The 19,086-nt window shown below is 41.0% G+C and overlaps 1 protein-coding gene across 2 annotated transcripts in view; it reads left to right on the forward strand.

The window, feature by feature from the left end:
- Positions 1–19,086, forward strand: part of SERGEF (secretion regulating guanine nucleotide exchange factor) — a 255,648-nt gene that overhangs the window by 186,158 nt on the left and 50,404 nt on the right. The gene's annotated exons all lie outside the window — the stretch shown is intronic.

Raw genomic sequence — 19,086 nt, forward strand, 5'->3', positions numbered from 1 at the left:
GTGTGGTTCTTCCTTCCACCAACAATGGGCCTAGCACTTTTCAGTTAACTTTTACCTTCTGGGGGAGGGCATGGATTCAGCTCACAGGTTCTGACCTGTAGGGCACCTCCAGCATCTCAGTGAGAGATACCAGCTGAAACTCAGGCAAGTAAATGTTGCGTTTTGTCCCCTGAATGCATCAGTCTTTCTAGCTGACAGTAAAGTAGTTCAGCCCAGATCCAAGCGACATTATCCTCAAAGTAATAAGAAAATGTTTTCACAGCAAGGAACTTGACTCTGCAATCAAGAATCAGCAACTTGGATTAACCAAGCTATTTACTATCTGCGTAGCCCTGGCATAAATGCTTTATGTCATGATTGATCAGATTAAGGATGAGACTTGGACAACTTGTGTTTTACCCTCATGGGATTGGTAATGGAACTCTGTATTCTCAATTATTATTTATTTATTCAGTGACTTTCATCTCTAAATAACCAGCTCATTTCCAGTCCAGTGAACAAAGCAAATGTGCCAGTCTTTTTAGCAGCAGGGGGAAAAAGATGTTGATAGTTCTGTAACTGAAAATGATTATCATTTGATTGCTTTTCCAAGGTCTTTGTCAAATGAGTCAATGGTCTCAATCCACTTCCTTGTGGACTGGTGTCTCCTTAATAAAAACAAACCAACGAGCACTAACTGTCTCTGCAGAAAGCTAACGGATCAAATAGACATACTGAATTAACCTCATCCCTGTAATGTCTTTGGAAGATGAGATAGCGTGATCTACTGGATAGGGCACTGGATTTAGGGTCAGGAGATCTGACCTGGGTTCTATTCCTGTCTCCGTCACTGACCTGCTGTGTGACCTTGGGCAATTGTGGCACCTCTGTGTACCTCTGTTTCCCCTTTGCCTGTCTGGTCTGTTAGAATGAAAGCTCTTTGGGATGTGTTATTTTTAATATGTGTTTATACAGTACTTAGCACAAAGTGGCCTGGATAATACAAATTAATAATATCCCTTCCAGATTCCTACCAAACTTTATGACCACTGAAGAAGATCCTGTTCCTGGAAAATCCATGCGCAACTCAGGGTGAAAACAATGCATTGGTGTTTGTTGGGGCAGTCTTTTGGAATTTTACTCAGTGATGTGTGATACTTGTATAGTGCATGCAGTTGTGTATCGTAATACAGACTCTCAGTGCTCTGATTTGAGGAGACCCCTTTAACCTGGACCACAGCAAGGTGTTCCTTAGAGTTGGTCCCTCTGGATTGCAGAAGGAGGGGTTGAGGTATAGTGGTAGGGCATGACGAGGAAGTTTTCACTGTCACTAATGGTAGCTGTTCTGTTAATAAAAGTCATCAGTGTTCAGGACTATCAAGCCAGCACGTCTCCAAGAACTAGATTCACTTGCAAACATGTTTTCTAAGAAAAATATTGAGAAACATAGACGGTAAATCTAGCAAACAGGAATCCCAGCTTTTAGGTGTTGGTAGGGCTTTACAGCCCTCTGATATTAAATAGGATAGTTGGATTTGGCTGCAGACACAAAGTTTGCAGAAAACACTGATCTTAAGCCAAGTGCCTGTTATGCTTTCTCTGTCCTCATGAGAAGGCCAGCTTGCACATGTTTGGCAGTGAATTAGTTAATTTACTTAGTGTTTTATGTGTAGGCAGCATGCAGCTCTGTGAGACTGCAGTGGGCAATGAAGCAGCAGAATTCAATTTGCAGCAGTGACCTAAGAAGGACTATTTTTAGTAATAAAATAGGTCAGGGAATGCAGTAGTACCGACTGATAAATGAACAGTCTTCTCCTTAACTCATGGGGTTTGTTTCCTCTTATTATACAGCAGCTCTGAGGTAGGGAAACCACATTAAACATTGTCACATGGTCAACGTTTGAATTTTTCATTGTGAAACAATCACAAGAAAACCACTGTGGTTTCTCAGGCTGTAATGAAGAAAGAAACTAGGTAAATACTTTCTTAGGGATTTGTGGAAGGGAAAACCACTTGAGAGCTAGGTGACATGAGTCATTTTAAGCACTGTTGTACAGTGCATATGACAGGCAATTCTCCATTTTTACTACACTGGCAGGTTTTCGCGTATTCTCTGAACTTGTCTCTGGAATTCATTTATTCTCTGCGGACCATGCAGGTGAGGGCTAGCATCATCTTTTCAATGTATGATAGATGGAGGAACTGACTAAAGCTATCAGCTTGATTCTATGGCATTTTCAGTTTTCTCTTTGAAAGGAAGAACAATCTGGCTGTTTGTTGTGGTGTTCAGCATCCTGCTTACAGTCTCTCTTTCCAGTGTCAGATTACTTCACTTTTGTTCACCAGGGGTTCTATTCCTGATTGCAGAGGAGTCAGTGAGTGGCCTTTGGACAAATCATGCAAACTTTTACTGTGCCTTTATTTTCCTTGTTTGCAAAATAGGTTTAATATTGTACCTACCGTTTGGGGATTTTATGAAATTTAATTCATTCATGCTTGTAAAGGACTTTGAGATCCTTGGATAACATATAGCAAAATATTTTATTATTACATAATTGTGTAATCAAAGTAGGAGGGAGCATGCACCACTGTCATGAAAGGTCATTTCTGTTGCTATAAGTTGCAGATATCTGGCCTTTATCTTAAGGTAGCAAGTAGGGCATACAATATACTTACAGTGTTGTCCTTAATAATGAAAACCCTCTTCTTATCAGATAATTTGACATCAATGCTTCATGTATAGTAATAGTAATTTTCCACTTACATGACCTGCTCCCTATTAACCCTTACATTCCTCAACTGAAAAACGAGCCATTTCAGTGGTTTGGCATTTGAAATTCATTTAAAAAACGCTGTTCCTAGTGGGATTGATCCAAAACCTATTGAAGTAATTGCAATGGAAATATTCTCACTGACTTCAATGGCCTTTGGATCAAGCCCCATAATCATGTATACAATATGTGTCCTGTCAGCTGCTCCAGTCTAATTCAGTATTCTTAAAGCAGCACTCTTAATGAGAACATCAATGTTACTGTTTTTCCTTTGGCGCTAAAATGAAGGAAGCTTAATTTTTTTGTGTGGAATTGTGAACATGGCAAAAGCATCACTTATTGTAAACTTAGTCATTCCAGTCTCCCTGTCCACACCCCAGTCTTCCCACGCAACCCATCCCTTCTAACTCATCATAGGGGCCATGAGTAAATGACAAATCACGATCTGCTCACTGCATACGTATATGAGACTAGTCTCTTGCTAGCAAAAAACACTCATTGACATGAAGCCATTCATTATGCATGCAGTAGAGAGCTCCAGCAGGAACACTCTCTTTGTCTCCATTTTTAAGAGCTAGAGTGCAATGTTCTGGCCCTCCCAAAAAAATTACTAGTGTACGTGCCATAGCTGATGTGCTTCACTAACTTCCTTAAAGTAAAGATCATGCGGTAGAAAGCCTGAGTTTGGGAAGTAGCTAAGCCTTGCTTTTTATCATTAGTGTTTTATAGTGATTACGTTTAGAGGTGGTTTTAATCTCTCACATTGCATTAGGGGCTAATTTATTTAAAGTACATTTTTGAAAATCCCTATTCTTTATTATTTCCTGATCTTTCATCAGCAAGATGGATGAAAACAATTTGTGCTACAACAGAAAGCTAGCAAGATATTTTCAGCAGTGTGCCATCCCATTTATTCATGTAAAAATGTTTCTATTTCTGTCCCGTGGGTTACTGTGGTTGGTAATCAGATTTATTTTCTATCAGGGTGTGGATGAACTGTAGTGTCTGAATTCTGAGGGACATTATCTCAGATGGGAAAGTGAATGGTCTTGCATCGTTGATCAGTGTCACATGTTCACATTATGAGCCCGACTCCAATCTCAGCTGTAGTGCACACACAGGTGTAAATAGGTGTGATTTCGGATGTACGCTGGCTTAACTGAGATCACCCCTTCACTTTAGGGTTATATGCTATACCAGAGGACAAATCTGGAGGTGGAATAGCATTTTTGTCTTCACCCAAGTTCGAATGTGAGAGTAGCTCCCTCCAAACAAAATCCATCATATAAATCCGGCTAATCTGCACATCTGCAGACCAGACTAACTTGGGTATCTTGTTAAACTGTATGCCTTCAGAAATCAAAGGTTTCCAGAGAAGCTGATACTGATGATATCTGACATGGCAATGAAATTCTTGAGGCTTATTGTCATGGGAGTCTTCAAAGTCCGTAAATCAGTACCTCCAATCCAGTGGCACCAAACTTCCTATCTGACCTTTCCATGTTAGGTTTCTCACTGGCACTCTCTGGACTGGGTCCTTGGGCTGGATGTGCACAAAAGGAACCATCTATTTTGGTCTGTCCATATCCTGCTCAAGGTGGAAGGCTCATGGACCCCACTAAATTCCAAAACTCTACCCAGACAAGAGGCTAAGGAGTAAAAGAACTAGTGAAACATTATAACTGCTCTCTGACCAACACTGTTGATCTACTGTCAGCCCTGTTAGCATTTGTCCCTGTATCTCTCTCATTTGATTGCTGGTGCTTCAGCTTTTTCTATGTATTTATTGAGAACTTGCAGGTGTTTTCATACCTGTGACTACTTGTCACCTCTGAAATGCCCATATTCCATCCCACCCCACCATAATATTGTTTCTATAATCTTAGTGATATGTGTCATCAACAGCTGATGGGAGCATGTTCCCATGTAGCACCACAAGTTGTCACAAACAATGTCCTCTTATTATCACTGGTTGGCTGGACAAGGCTTGCAAAATTTAACATGCCAGCTGAAAAAATTAAAATGTGTCCCCATGGTTCTTCCTGTAGGGTCTGGTGCTTCTCCGAGTGATACAGAGTGCTAGCAAATTAGTGTTTCTGTAGCTGCATGTCACTCCTAGATGTATTGCCTGAAGGAGGGAGTATGTCTAAGAATGAGGCCAAGGAGCATAGTGTGGCTCTTATGGGGTAGGATCTGCCAAGGATAGCAGAGTATATCCTCACACCAAAGTTGAGATGTCCTGAAGGGATACTTGTGAAAATATTTTTTTATTTACTATACCATATATGCTTGTGTATAAGCTGAGAAATTTTGGGCTGACCTTCAAGGCAGGTTTAGATGGATTCCCTTATATTTAGGTCAGTTTGGGAACAGCTCTGCCAATAGATCTACAGCTCTCTGTCTCTCTCCTTTCTGCCTCTTGGATGGTTTCTCTGGAACTATACAACTTTTGCAAGTCCCACATTAACATAACAATTCTCACAGCTCATTGGCTTGTTCAGTTTCCTGGGTATCTGGCTGGTGAATCTTGCCCATATGCTCAGGGTTCAGCTGATCGCCATATTTGGGGTCAGGAAGGAATTTTCCTCCAGGGCAGATTGGAAGAGGCCCTGGGTTTTTTTTGCCTTCCTCTGTAGCATGGGGCACGGGTCACTTGCTGGAGAATTCTCTGCACCTTGAAGTCTTTAAACCATGATTTGAGGACTTCAATAGCTCAGACATAGGTGAGAGGTTTATCGCAGGAGTGGGTGGGTGAGATTCTGTGGCCTGTGTTGTGCAGGAGGTCAGACTAGATGATCGTAATGGTCCCTTCTGACCTTAATATCTATGAATCTATGAGTATCTTGAAGCATTTCACAAAGTGTATCCATTTGTTTCCGCCTCATTGTGCTCTGTAATTTTTAATGTATACCATTCCATCAAGTGCAGTGCAGGAACATAGAAGAGGTTATAGAACAGAGCAGTATTCTACCATTAATGTGCATTAGTTGAATTTTCCTGTCATCTTACCTGCAGCCCTGCTGTGGAGTGGGGACCAGATGGAACCACTTGCAGAGGGAGCAGAGTGCTCCAGGTTGTCATCGAACTACCTCCTTCTCCTAATGGGGTGCAAAGTTAGAAAAGAGAAAAGCTATTTCTGTGCTTGTTCCTAAGTGTTATAAAACCAAGCTGTCAAGTGACATATGAAAAAAGTGATCACGTTGCCAGTTAATGCCAGTAGTTAACCTGCAGCTTTGGGCATTATAGATCAATAACTGATTGGTTTTTAAACCTGTTGGGTAATAGTTAACCTCAACGCCAGTTAGCAAGGTATCACGGGCATAATTTGTGTCACCAATGTTATGGGCATGATTTGCAAAGGAGCATCAACCTGTCCTCCATTTGGGTGTGTTGCACAGTTTTTTGCACACTCACACATGCATGTACGCTTCTTGTGCACTGCCACCTGCACATGCAAATGGTAGATTTTATCACTCCGAGGTACCCACTGTCTATATCCACCTGTTTCTTGTTTTATACTTAGATTGTAAGTTCTCTGGGAAAGGGTCACTCTTTTTATTTTGCATTTGTGCAGCACCAAGCGCAACGGGGTTCAGCTCGATGACTGTGGCTCCTAGGCGTTAAAGTAAAATAAATAAATAATAATAATAAATATGGGTGAGAGTTCACAAAAAGTACACTTGCAGTTGTACGTGTACACGCACGAAGACTAACTTTTGAAGATTAGGCCCAATAGATGTTCTCTCTTAGTGTGTGTGAATGAGAGCATTCCAGGTGCATTATGTTACACACACTGCCTTTTTTATTAGATCTCTGGTTGGTGCTAAAACTGTGTTTGGGGGCGGGGGGGAAGTGATTTGATTCTGAGATTTAGAGGTGACTTATGTCAAGATTATAGATTGTGCTGTGCAAAGATGGTGTTTTGATAAATAGGTTTATTCAGGAATCACAGCTGCAAACATGGTAAGCGGAGGCAGATTTGTAGATCCTGTCCTGCCGGGGTTCTCCTCCCTGCCCCCCTTGAGAGAGTGAAAATCTGGAGGGAAGGAATTAAAGCAGCCTTTCATTACTGAGCTGGCAGTGGTAGTTGGCATTAACTGAGCCCTGCTGTTGGAAAAGTCTGGAGAATTGGTGCAGGCCTGTGCTCTCAGTTGGTGATGCTGAGACCACAGGTGCATAGAAGTCAAATGCAAAAGGAAAAGTGTGATAAAACAATAAATGTAATTTGAGTGAACATGAGCATCATGTGGCTGCAGAATGGCCAGGGAGTGCCTGTCAGCTTTGCCCTTTATTCACTTCATATTATTTTTTAAAAGCTTTGATTGTAAGCATTGTTCAGAATGTGCAGAGAATTACAGTAAATCCAGCCTTAAAACACAAAATTGAGCGTTAGGTCTCAGCTGTTCTGTGTGATCTCGGTGTCACGTTTCTCTAAAGAGCATTCATAATTCCTGCATTGCAACATTGGGGTTACAAAGTTCAACAGAGGTAGCGTCAGAGTGCTCCTTCCTGGGGTGCTTGGCGTAGAGGTTGGAGAGGAAGGTGAAAGAAGATATTGGGGCTAGGGGCATTAGATGATAGCAGTATGGAGGGGGAAAGGAGCATTTGCAAGTACAAGGGAAAGAAAGAGTGATTCTGTTTCTCTAAGAGTCCCAAAACAGTCTACAGTTTTTATCCTGCTGTTCTCTTGTACCATTGTCATCTTTATTTTCCGTAATTAAAAACTGTTTTAGTTGAGCCTACTGTTGCACTGAAAGCAGAGTGAATTTCCAGTACAAACAATGGTGGAAAATACAAAATGAAACATAAGAAAAACTGTTCTTTGCTCACTTTTAAGAGGTTATTCTCAAGTCTCCAGCCCATGAATGCCAAAGGTCTATTGTAGGGCTGGGGGTGGGGATCCGCATCTTGGTCTTCAGGAAATGACAAACTTTCAACCCGAGTGAGGTCTGTTTGCTTTTTTCAAGGCCGTCTTCACAAAGAAAAGGGCTGCGAATCTTAAAGGAAAGTTTAGATTAACCCAGCTTTTATTAAATACCCCCAAATTATTGAGCATTCATAGGCTTTGTAGAGCGCAAAAGCCAACAGTGCCTATATGAAATTCACTCTATTGACTCCCAAAATAGGAAGCCAGGAAACAGTAGCTAATGCCCTTCTGTCACAGTTGGTGTTGATACTATTTAAAAGGTATGCATATAATATATTTGTATGTGTGAAACATAGTATTTTAAGGTTTCAGAGTAACAGCCGAGTTAGTCTGTATTCGCAAAAAGGAGTAGTTGTGGCACCTTAGAGACTAACCAATTTATTTGAGCATAAGCTTTTGTGAGCTACATATTTTAAACAATTCAGAATTAAAGTGGGGAGAAAGCATTCAGCTATACAGGTCTAATTCCGAGTACAATCTGGGGAAGGCTGAGGATATGTTCCTGGTGACCATTATGCTGCTTTGATTTATTGGTCAGCTGAGTTAATTCATTATTTGTATATGATTATTTTTGCTGCTTGGTCATAATTTGTTACAGTAAACTTAATTAATGGATGAGGTGCCTAGAGCTTTCCCTGTAGGGTTTCTTATTGTTGCTTAAATCTGTATAAATAAATGAAAATATTTGGAGAGTGGTTGGCTCTGTAGATAACCTAATTCCCAGAATAGGGGTTTTCTGATGAATGTTTTTTACTCTAATTTGTAAGGCCATAGTATGAAAATTATTGACTTGAAAGGTTGTGTTTGTCCTGATGTTTGTCACTTACATGAAGAAGTCCCTTCTGATCCAAAAAATGCCATGTTCCCTGCTGTATTTGGCTAACTGGTAATCTAAAATGAGAGATTTCCATGCACAGTTGATGGTGTACCATGGGGCAGAATCAGAGACAATGGGTCTGACCAGATGTTGCTATATGTAAAAGAGTTGGCATTCAGACATCACAGTGAGTAGCACTGTAGAATGATAGGTCAAGATTTTCCTGACAGAGGAAAATGAGGTTGCTCAGCACTTCTGAAAGTCAGGTCACTTATTTATGGACCCTTAACGTTAGTGACCCAACTTTGAACAAGTGCTATAGGAAAGGCTTTATTTCCTGTGAACAGTATGACCTGCAGATATTCATCCTTTGAGCATCCTCCTGCCTAAAGCCACGTGAAATGGAAACATTGAATCCACATTTGTATACCCTTTGTCAGGTCACTACTCTAGGGTATCTTCTTCTCTGCTGGCATGTGTGGCAGCAGAGCTGAGCTGCTAGGGCATTGTTGGGAGTTCTAGGAGGAGATCCACATTTGCAGGACCTGCTCTAGTGGCCAGTCTATGGTCTGCTATCAGACTGTCTACACTCCTGCATGGGTCTTGTCACTGTTATTGCCTGTATTCAGCCTGCCCCTTCTGTGGCATGTAAAAATAACAGCGGGGAAGTTGCTGTTAATTGTTTTTGCATTATAACCAGTGCTGCTGTGAGGGGGGAAGATAGGCCATACAGAGGCCATTTCTCGGACTCCTCTCCCTTTGCTAGACATCTTTCCTGGCCACAAGGTTGCAGCAGCAGGAGGAGCTGCTTGAGGTGGCTATGCAGAATGGGGGATTCTACCATGTGTCTCTTTTCCCTCTGTGCATGATCGCCACCCCCCCCCCCCCGCCCAGTTTCAGACCACATTAGCCCCTATTTCTACTACCAAGTAGTAGATGGGAGTGTGTACCCCCAAGTCAGCTTTGTTCCAGAAGAAGTGGCCACTCTATATATTTATTTTATTTTATTAACTGATAAATCCACTATTGACTTCGAAGGGCTGGTGCAGGACCCTCAAGCCATTAATGCTGCTTGCTGTGTGTTCTATGAAAACAAACTCTGCCAATTAAAAGTTTATCTCTGGGAAAGTATGCAAGGTTACATCTTCTCTTGCACAAGTGTATGGGATAGGAGCAGTGTGGCTCAGGAGTATTGATCTCTGTGACTGTCGTGAGAGAGGTGCCCTGGTTCTAACCCTTGCCAGCTAGTCACAATTTTTAATCTGTCGCATATGCTTATGTTTGGTGATGCTGATGCTCTGTGTGTGTCGCTGCTGTGGTCCTCACTGAAATTTCCACATCCTTGTGCTATAACTTTGATGTTATCATTTATACCTACTGTCCCAAACGGGGTTAATAGTCCATTCTCTCCTTTGTCAAGTGCTTTGAGGACTCTGGATAAACAGCCCTCTAATAAGAGAGAAGCATAAACATTAACATGTGTGGCCTTCTGGGTAGCTTATCAAACAGACCCAGAAGAGTGAATTCTTTAGCAGAAAAGGTAAGATTTCCATGCTGTGTATGTTTCTAATACCTAAGTTATGATATCTTTACTTTACTTATACATTGCATTTTAGGGTACATGCTTTGACTAGGGTCCCAGTGTGAGCCAGCTATGGTCACTCAATTCTGGTGAACTGCAAAGAATGGGGCAGAAAATCCCCATAAAGCTGGTGGCTATTCCAGTGTTTAGATTTACCAAGCCAGCATAAAACAGCTTCCTTATTTCCTTACTGGTTACTCAGAAGTTCAAACAACACAGTTCCCTTAAAGTGGTCCAGCCTCAGGCCTCCATCCAGGTAGCCATGTAAAATATGATGAACATTTCTGTAAATCTTATTTCATCATATAAAAGAAAATGTTCTATCAATCCCAAGGGATCAGACACATTACCTCTCAGGTTATTGAATATTCCAGATCTTACCCAAATACACACTACAGCCAATTCTTATTAACTAAACTAAAATTTATTAAAAAACAAAAGAGAGAGAGTATGGTTAAAAGATCAATATACATACAGACATGAGTTCAATTAATTGAAGTGCAGATTCATAGCAGAGATGGTGAGCTTTGTAGTTGCAAAGATTTTTTTTAGAAATAGTTCATAGGTTATAGTCCAATGTCCAAATACCATATTCAGGGCGTACCAGAATAACTGGGACCTCAGTCTTGCGACTCAAACTTCCCCTGATGAAGCCTAAGCAGATCTGAGATGATACAATCAGGACCCAAGGATCTTTTATACTATTTCATGTCCTCTTTGACAAATTGGGAGTTCCTCTGGGAACAAAAGGTAATTAGGATGACTTTGAAGGAGGTCCATCAACGGTACTTAGCTATCGTATTAACATAAGGCAATTTGCTTGTTCCTCCACCATTCACAGATTATTTGTTATACATTTCAAAGAGAGATGAATACAGAGATATCCCCTGTTTACAATTCATTTAAATGTTAGGATGTTCTTTTGATCTCTGAATTATCAGAATACAGCATAGACAGGGAGGGTTGATTACATTGTCGACACTGCTCATACATATGTAAATACACAAAAACACAAACATTATCTCCCCACATGTCTTTTGAGGGTTGTTTATTTTGTAGGATGTTTAACTCTTTCTAGCCATGCATCGCACATGCATAAGCTCTCTCTTTGTAACTGACAATATAGACAGTGAAATGTAACAAAAACATAAAGGATCAAATTCTACTCACAAAAACCAGCTGATAAACACAGCTGCAACTCCATACCTCTCTACCCATAGTCCATTTCTCTCTCTCTCTCCGGGATCCCTATCAAATAGATGGGTTTGTGTAGCATGCACTGAAGGTCGACACATTTGAGCCAATTTGGGCAAATGAGGAGAGTAAATTTCAGGGCATAGAGAATAACCAAAATGACATCCAAAACAATTCCCTCCTCCCAGCAGGCAGGCACTTCTAACCCTGGAATGTGACTGAACACATGGGCCTTGCAGCTTGCTTGAAGGTCAACAAATTCTGTGAATTCTGGACCATGGGATGGAGGTTAGGATTGAGGGAATAAATTCCAGAAGTCATGGGATGATTCTTGGAATACCCAGAACAGCGAGTCATCTTGTTAACACCCCTTCCCATCCCGGCCTGTAGTGAGAGGTATCCTTGCCCGTGTTGACTGGGTGTTAGCTCCCTAACACCATCAGTCTGTCAACCGCTCAAGTTCTCTCCTCTAGGCTCTCCAAGGCCTGTCTTCACCTTGCAGATTAACAGTAGGGGTGCTTCATTCCTCTAGTAATATTTTTTCACGAAGCCATGCATCTTATAACTTGACAAATTCTTATATAATGTTATCAGATCAGTGTTAGCGGGAACTTTCCTAACACTTAGGAAACAGACTCATATACAGTCAGTTAAGAACACATATGAACAATATGCCCTTTGCTCCCAAAGAGGCAGATTTGAATGGGAAAGCTTAAGAGACTCAGTGCTGGGTCCAGGACAGTGGAACAGCTTACAGGAAAAGATCAGAATGCCTCGAATCTGACTGTTTTCAGAGCTCTGTTCAAAGCCCACCTTATCAGAGAAGCTTTCACAGAATAACCGAAGGTGAAGAATGAAGATGGGGAAGGAAGAATAAGAAGGGAGAGTGAAGACAAACAAGAATAACCAACAGAAAGTCTCTCCAACTATAAGCTATTGAATTCTAGAATGGCGAGAGCAAAGTTCCATTTCAGATGACATATGCATGCTCCTCTTAAACTATATTCGGCACATAGATACTGTGGTGATTGGTGCTGTATAAAGCCCATAGATAAATGAGATAGGAGTCTGTGCATCTACAGCAGAGGCAGCTTTAAGGCCTATATAAAATCTGTCTGCAAGCTTCTAATAAAGTAAAATACTTATGTCCAAGGTGCAGGAAGCATGGTGTTTTCATTTTTTTTCCCAGAGATGAACATATTGTCTCGTTTCTCTTGTTTAAAACAATGAGATCTCCTGAGACACTCCCTCCATCGCATCCCCCCCTCCCCTGACTCCAGTGAGATTTAGGTGAAATCAAGGTTGCAGTGCACTGTATAAAGCTTAGGTCAGAAATTCTCATTTCTTTCACACAGGCTACCAGTAAGACTCTAAGGCCTCATCTGGCTTCTGAGGATGATGGGTCAGGAACAGCTTTTTCATACTAACAGATTTTCCTTTGGAAGCCCGATGCTGCTGCACCTGCAGAGATTAACAAAATAGTCAATAACGCTCAAAACTCAAAATTGTAAAGTAACAGTTGGTTTGATAAGATGGGAAAGCTGCTGCAAAAAGCAATTAAAATGGATGATCAAGATTTAACATAATATGGAATTCTACTTTGATCTACAGGAAAACACATTCTATCCACAGGAAAAAAATCCTCCTTTAAGACCTCTGAAATAAGGAGTGTATTTTTAAATGGGTAAAACTCTCTAATAATTTTCTGTCTAATGAACTATTATGAAAAATAGCATTAATACAGTTCATTGATGATAATGAACATTGGTTCTGTAAATGCATTTAGTTTCTCTACAGTAGATTTTCTATATATTCGAACCTGAGCATTTTATCTGTGTCATTTAATTTTCCTGAAAACCCTGTATTGAAGCTTGGATATGTTTCCTTTTCCCTTTTATGAGTAGGAGACTCCTCATGGGAGTCTAGTTTCTGGCAATGGGTTAATGATGATTAGAACTTTGATATGTACTAGCTTCTACTCTTTTGTCATGCTGCTCACTCTCAAATGGCTTCTGTCCTGCCCAGCCAGTTACTTCATGGACTGAGGACACAATCTTATATTGCTTTCTCAGATGTGTGCTTTTCCCGGAGTTCCAGACTATTCCCCCTATTTTAGACCAAAGTCATCACAATTTGGTTTCTTCCTGAGCAATATTCTGCCTTTTCATAGACCTCAGCTCCTTACCTAATAAGATTGAATGTTGATATGTTTCCAGATCCAGATATGCCAATCATGCCTTAATTGACTATAATGACTTTAATTGGATGAGAATAACAAGACAACAAAATAACAAAAATTAATAAATGGAGCTTAGTGAGTAGCTCCTTCTTTACAAGCTACATGCAGCTCACCTCATTCTTATATCAGGTCAAGATTCTTAGACGTGACGAGTAACTTTTGGGTGCCTTTTGATGACACCTTAAAGGAGCTTGATTTTCAGTGCTTTTGGGAAAAGGGGGACCCTTTAATGTGTCAGTACCCAAAATAACTAGCTGCTTTTGAAAATGTTGGCTTTAGTCCTCAACTTCAGCTGCAACAGAGTGTCAGACTCTCTGCTCCAGGAGGCACTTGCTTATGTCAGAGAGAAGCTCTTTTTCTTGTTGATTTAACACCTCTACCATAGCAGTCTCAGGTATTCCTTTGTATCACACCTTCTCTTTCATTTCTACCTTTGTAGTTCAGTAATCTTATTTCTCATGACTGTTGTATTTTTAAAGACATCACTGAATGTAGACACACATTTCTTTGGATAGTTTCCACTGGCAATAGCTTCTGTTTGCCTAATCACTACTTAATATCTTAAGAACATTTACAGGGCAGCAGCTTCTCTTTTACTTTCTGTTAATCTCCTGGGTTTATTTGATTAAGGTGTTTATGGATAACACTCTCAAGGCCAAATTCTCAAAAATGGCCTTTGAATTAGCACACACAAGTTCTTGTGTACCTTGAAAATCTAAATTTCATGCTTCAATTGTATCTGTGTTTGAAAATTTTATAGCAGAACTACCTAGTTTGATAGCAGGTGATCTGTAGGGTGCTCAACATTTTTGAAATTCAGCCTATATGTTTTGGTGCCTAATTCTGGATTTTTGAATTTAACTTTAGTCACCCAGGTATGAACATTTTTGGTCCAGAAGATTACTGCTTTTCTTATGATCCTCCTCTGTCGCTGGGACTGAGCTTGTGCACACAGTACCAGTGAGTAGAGGTGAGGTGTGACTCAATAAATGCTTTGCAGTATACAGAAGAGCATTAAACAGATCTTTCACCAGATCCACTGAAAGAAATTAATATATGCAGAGAGATAATCTTTTTAAAGATTTAACGGCAGAATCAGACTGAATGAATTGAAGACAATGAAACAACTCACACGCACAAGATTAGCAAAAGGCTCAGAGAGAAGATGGAGGTCATGGAAGCTTGATCTCACTGCTTTAGTGAAAAGATAATTGTATTTCCAGAAGTAGGAAGGAAATAGAAATATGCTTGTTTTTTATTAATTCCCTCCTTCAGGAAATTTTGTCAGTTGAGGATTCTGTCTCAGACTTTGATATAGAAAGAGCACATGAGACGTGATAGCCCAAACTTGCTCCAGATCAAAGGCCAAGAGCAGTAATTATTAAAATCTTGAGATTCCAAGAGTCAGACAAATTGCTTCACTTAGAAGGGAAAAGGATTCAATTACATACTAAGGCCATAAGATAATGTTCTTAGATCTGAGAGCTGAAATTCAATTTAGAGGGTTGCAGGATGGTGCCCTGCAAAACTCCAGGCCCAGATTATTTAACACGTATGAGGAAATGGGTGGCTTCCTGGATGTCCTTACAGACATTGATAACGAGAAGGAAAAGAGACCAGGAAAAGACACCTACCCATCAGAGAAATGAAGAGGAACTGAGCTAGAATGTGCATATTAGTGAGAATGAAAGCGAGTTTCAAGATGATAATGCTGTTTATTGTCGTGAGAAGGAAAGAAGGAGAGTTTTAGCAGGCTGATCTTTTAACTGTTTGCTCCCAGGTTATGTTAATAGTTGGTGGTAATTGTTTTACCTGCAACAACCAATGCTTTTAGACAGAAGAAGCTGGAGGGGCGGGGAGGAAAAGAGGGACTCTGGAGGCTGTTTTTAGGTACAAAGGAGCCCAAAGTGGAAATGGCTGGGAGTGGGGAGTGTCGAGGGGCTGCCTACTCCTCCAAGTTGCATTCACCAGAGCTCTGAAATATCTGAGGATGTAGGCCTCTTTTTGGACTTTATTTAGAACATATAAATGCTTATAGGTATATATTTACTCTTTCATAATACCTCACTTGGAGCCCTGTAGACAAGAAGCAGCATGAGACTGGTCCACAAAAGGGCCCCCAATCTCTGTCTCCTGGGTTTGTAAACACTTTCCTTGATTATTTTTCTTCTTCTTTTTCTATTCTTCTTCCACATCTTGCAGAGACATCCGTATTATATTGTACAGTTTTTTCAAGTCTTACTCCATGTCCCTTAATTTAATTTTCTTAGCAGTGCTTTCGAAAGCAAAATGACAGAGCTGAAAATGTATGCAGAGCTGAAATCCGAAGATCATGCTGACCTCACTATATCACCATCCATCTTAAACAATTGGGAGCAGTCTCCTATAGGTCCCAACTTCTTCAGCCTTTTAGGCAAAAATATGGGGTCCTGCAGTGTGGCCCAAATATCAGAAGTCCCTGGCTGTTTCAGATCAAGGGCAGAAGCTTGTTCCACAGAAGAGAGCCCCTTGTGGAGCATCCTCTACTACCAGCTCCCTTTGTCAAATCAAGGGAGATTCAGCTTGAGCATCATTCCTGACCACAACTGAGGCAGCATAACACAGGGAAGGAGGTGGTCTTTGACGTAGCCCGATCCCAAGCCATTTAAGCCTTTACAGGTCAAAACCAACACCTTAAACATCACCTGGAAACCCATAGGTAGTCACTGTAGACTGTAGAGCACTGGTGTCTCATGCTACCAATAAGATGTACACATACCAATCAGGCTGCTGCAGCCTGCACCACCTTTTGTTTCCAGATAGTTTTGAGGCATGCCCCCATGTAGAGCCCACTGGAGCAGCCCAGCCTTGAGGTGGCAAAAGGCCTGGGTTGCTATAGGAAGGCCTACATCCAAAATGCAATCTCCTGATCAGGCAGAGATGGGAGGAAATATTCCTGATCATGGCATGATCCTCTAGCAGCAGCTGGGGATCTAACAGTACCCCTGTGTTACAAGCTTGAATAATATATGAGAGAAACACCCTCAATAAAACAAGGAGATAGATATTATCCATACCATATCTTCCTTTTTTATTTCTGGCTCAGAAGCATCACATTGGTCTTAGCCTGGGTTAAGCTTTATCCAGCTACCTCTGATTTGTGCTGTAGCCTTCTCCAAACACTGAGCCAGGTGTTCCCCGGTTACTGGTGGGATCAGGTGAAGTGCTCAAATGAGGATTTCTGCTAACCAACTGTCATAACCATAGGGGTAACTTAAATTCCCCCTTACCTGTAAGGGGTTAAGAAGCTCAAGTAACCTGGTTGGCACCTGACCAAAGGAACCAATGGGGACAAAAGATACTTTAAAATTTGGTGTGGGGGAGAGAGGTTTTGTTTTGGGTTCTTTGTTTTCTGTGGCCGTTCGCTCTTGGGACTAAGAGGGACTGGACATCAATCCATGTTCTCCAAATCTTTCTGAACAAGTCTCTCATATGTCGTGGAAAAATTAACCACGCGTTGTGTTTGGACCAGAACAAGCCTGAGGCTCCTTTATGGATTACAAGTGCAGGGGGGTAACAGCCCTAAGTAGCTGCCCCCCGATGCAAAGCAAACACAGCTTTTCAAAGCTTAAAACCACAGACAAATTACACATACTTCCATATTAATTACCTTATTTGGAATACATTGCAAAATTAAGACTGGTCAAAAGCAAAAAACAAGCTTCTCCCCCACTAGGCCCTTCCTGTTATTCACTCTCTGTTCTTTTGCGGTCAGCGACCTTTTTAACACAACTGTTGCGGTTATATATTTCATAAGCTTGACTATTGCAAATTTGTTCTGTCTGGGGACTTTTCCATCCTGCCCCTTCATGCTCTTTCTGCATGGAAAACCATTGTTCCGTTTTGGGGACTTTCCACTGTGACTTCTCCTACCCCTTGACACACATAAGCAAGCAGGATCTCAGTTTACGGCCTGCAGGCAAGCTTGACCAAAGTCAAGGCCTTGACCTCAGTTTTATGTCCTGTTAATTTTCCCTCAAAGGGGACGTAGGCTTGGGGGAATATTTTGGGGGAATAGGACTCCAAGTGGTCCTTTCCCTGATTGTTTGTTAAATCACTTGGTGGTGGCAGTGATCCCAAGGCAAGAAAGGAATCTGTGCCTTGGGGAAGTTTTAACCTAAGCTGGTAAGAATAAGCTTCGGGGGTCTTTCATGCGGGTCCCCACATCTGTACTCCAGAGTTCAGAGTGGGGAAGGAACCCTGACACCAACCTTCTTTGTTTCGTTGCTGAGATGAAATTTATATTATCAGAGAGTCATATCTTCTTATTTGCTTATGTTTCAGGCATCAGGCTCTTCTCTGGCCTTTCAATGTTAAATCCTTCTGCTCTTTTGAAAGACAGTGTCTCATTATTTCTCAAATGGCCAGCAAAATAATCGTTTTCTTCTTCCTTTTTCCAAAATGTTAGTGTCCCACACTAGCTACCAAATGTTGTCTGCCTACTGCTTTCTATAGTCTCTCTTTAGATTGCTGTGAGTTTTTGACAAGACCAGCACTGTTTTCCTTGAGCCAGAAAAGTGTAAATAATTATGTGCACAACAGGAATCCTCAGGGCCCGTCTGCTTACCTCTACCTTGACAGGTTATTCTTTCACTTAGTCATTTTTACTTTTTATGTTTCACTGAACCTGCATTCAAGGGAAGAAGTTTTCTTTTAGGAAGAAGTCTGACTCACCTTGACAATTCTAAATATAGAATTGCCTGAGAGATGGGAGCGTGCATGTAATAATACAGTTTTATTTATCAACTTCTTCCTTAGCCTTATCTTATGGTATATTTCTGAACATGCCATCTCTCCTCCTATCTCTTTAAAGGGTTATCAGAGTTTAAAATATATTCAAATATTAGACCTTTAGTTAAATTTAACTAATTAAGATTAACCACCACTTAATTAAGATAACATCCTCAGGATAATTAAACTTCCTTAGATGGCATGACAAAGCCCCAGTGATTTACAGCCTATTCTGCTCCATTCTGAGAAAGTATCAGAGGGGTAGCTGTGTGACTCTGGATCTGTAAAAGTGGCAAAGAGTCCTGTGGCACCTTATAGACTAACAGACGTATTGGAGCATAAGCTTTCGTGGGTGAATACCCACTTCATCAGATGCATGTAGTGGAAATTCCCAGAGGCAGGTATAAATATGCAAGCAAGAATCAGGCTAAGGATAATGAGGTTAGTTCAATCAGGGAGGATGAGGCCCTCTTCTAGCAGTTGAGGTGTGAACACCAAGGGAGGAGAAACTGCTTTTGTAGTTGGCTAGCCATTCACAGTCTTTGTTTAATTCTGAGCTGATGGTGTCAAATTTGCAAATGAACTGAAGCTCAGCAGTTTCTCGTTGAAGTCTGGTCCTGAAGTTTTTTTGCTGCAGGATGGCTACCTTTAAATCTGCTATTGTGTGTCCAGGGAGGTTGAAGTGTTCTCCTACAGGTTTTTGTATATTGCCATTCCTAATATCTGATTTGTGTCCATTTATCCTTTTACATAGGGACTGTCCAGTTTGGCCGATGTATATAGCAGAGGGGCATTGCTGGCACATGA

This window comes from Lepidochelys kempii, chromosome 6 (assembly GCF_965140265.1).
Source record: "Lepidochelys kempii isolate rLepKem1 chromosome 6, rLepKem1.hap2, whole genome shotgun sequence".
Lineage (NCBI taxonomy): Eukaryota > Metazoa > Chordata > Testudines > Cheloniidae > Lepidochelys > Lepidochelys kempii.